We start from the raw sequence: 2500 nt of genomic DNA, 5'->3' as shown, positions 1-2500 counted from the left end.
GTTTTATGTCGAGCGTTTACAATGTTAACGTCTCTCGAACGATGTCCGTTCGGGCCGACTCTAGATCTACACATTATATAGCATGCTTACATACCATGCATAACTTACTTTATATATATGGTGGTATACAGTCACGCCATTACATCCCTGCCCCCTACATTAGTAAACGAGTGTTGTAGTCCGAGGGCTTCCAGTAGTCTCTTAGATCTTAATCGCAAATAAAATCATTGTATTTGCCGTCCTTTGTGGACGTGATTTTTCTCCGGGGCGTATCGCCTATCTTTGTTCCGTGTTGCCGCTATAATAATAATAATATCTGCTAATCGCCCTTTCTCGCAGTCGGAGACTGAATTACTAAGGGCGCAGCTCAACGAGGTCGCGCCGAAGGAGCTGTGCTGCCAGCTAGGCGCTCGGCCCCTGAACACGACCCATGTTTGACCTCGGAGCACAGCACCACAGCCTGATGGAATAGGCCGGGAGTCGATTTTGAGGAGGAAGGAAAACCGGAGTACCCGGAGAAAAACCTTCGGAGTCAGATTGAGATCGACTGAAACTCAGCCCACATACGACCCGAGGCCAGAGTTGAACCTGGGTCACAGAGGTGGGAGGCACGGTTGATGACCAACATATCCGGCATATCTCTTCATTTTCTCCTTTTGCTCTCTGTCACGCTTACGGACCGTAGTGTCGTCTGGGTGCTCAGGTTGTCCTCGGTTCTGGGAGCTTTCCACGCAGTTCCCGTCCGAACATAAGTTTATTCAGGCTACAATAGCTCCAGTGGTTTTGTGTACAGTTGCTCTGTATGTTCTGATCCCCCTGTGCACCTCGTCACGGAGAGGTCTGCCCTGTAATGTGGCGATTCTTGCTGTTTTTTTTATTCTCTGCATACACCTCTCTACATCGACGTTGGCTTCTGGTCATCCGGGGATCACGTTTCGATGTTTGAACCCTTCCTCTTGTGCGTATGCTTCAAATTTGTGGCTGTTAAATGGTGGGCCATTGTCCGATTTCACCACTTCCGGTACTTCCGTGGGCATCGAATACCCTTCTGAACACAGGAATTGATGCTTTTTCACTGGTAGATCCCACAAATTCAACCCCTGGGTATCTGGAGTATTGGCAGAGCGAGGTCTCCGTTGGCCAGCGGTCCGCAGAGGTCCCCACTGATCTTTGTCCACGGTCCCTCTGGTTGCTCCGTCATTTTCAAGGGTTCTCGATGTACGTCAGGTGTCTTGGATTGGCAGTAAATGCCTGTGGATACAAACTTGTCACACAGAGAATCGATTCCCGGGAACCAAACGTGTGCCCTTAGCATCTGTTTCGTCCGTACTTGTAATTGGTGCCCCTCGTGAGCAATCTCGACCATCCTCTGTCTGTGTGTTTCGGGTACGACAATCCTGTCTCCTCTTAGTACTATTCCCGTCCACTACCCGCGGCGAGTTCGCTGAAAACATGCTTGTACGCATCGAAGGGATCGAAGTAGGCTTGTTCCGTGTCACTACTAAGCATGTTCTTCAGTTCTTCAAATGCTTCTGTGTGCTCTTGTATCCATTCAAATTTTCCTTTTAGGAATCCCTCGGATTTTGCAGACTGCTTTCTGATACTTGCTGGCTTCCATAAACCGAGAGCTATACCTGACTGTGCACAGAAACGAATTAAGTTCCGCTGCATTCCTTGGGCGCCTCCTTGATAGCCTGTACCTTGCAAGGGTCTGGGGCCGATTGATACTCCCTCCTTTGAGAATATCAAGCCATAATAGACCACGCGTTCTTTGCTGAATTCACATTTTCCTTTGTTGAACGTGACATTCTTTCCGTGACTTTTCTTCAGGAGCGCCTCCAGGTTCAATGATATCTTGATCCAGAAGGTGCAGTTGTATTTATTTTTCCATTTTCTCCCGTACGCTAAATGGTTGTCGGCGTGGTGGCTGTGCGACGGGTTTAAATTCAGGGTCAACATTTAAATCAACCTGAATGTCTGTTAGCTTCCCAATTCCTTCAAATCGATCTTTGTACTCTTCCAAAGTTCTTTGACGTGGCTCGCGTCTCCCGATTGTTTGACCTCCTTTGAAATTGCATTGCTCACAAGTGTCATTCCCAGGTCCTTTCCGTCCTCATAACTCAGCAACGGCGCATTCTGGGTATCTCCCTTTATGAGCTGCCACGTGACCACCTTCATTTTGGTCTTAGACTCTGCTTTATCTGGCATCTTGTTTTTTTGATCGTTACTTTTTCTTCCAGGCCGTATCTAAAGGTTGCCTCATCCATAGCGCTGACTGTAGCCCCGCTGTTCGATAACACCGTGACGCTGGCGCCATTAATTAGCACTTTTCTTAGGGGCCTTTTATCTGAGATTCCATGAGGCTAACCGTTTCCAATGTGCACGTGGACTCGTCGCTGCTCTCGGACGACGTGTCAGATTTTTGTTCGCCTCCGTATGCTAATTATTCCGTGGCTTTAATTTCTTGTGAGCGCTTTTACAATAATTCGCGAAGTGATTC

The sequence above is a fragment of the Montipora foliosa genome, chromosome 8 (assembly GCF_036669935.1).
Source record: "Montipora foliosa isolate CH-2021 chromosome 8, ASM3666993v2, whole genome shotgun sequence".
In the NCBI taxonomy this organism is placed as follows: Eukaryota; Metazoa; Cnidaria; class Anthozoa; order Scleractinia; family Acroporidae; genus Montipora; species Montipora foliosa.
Note: the sequence above shows the minus strand (reverse complement) of the source record.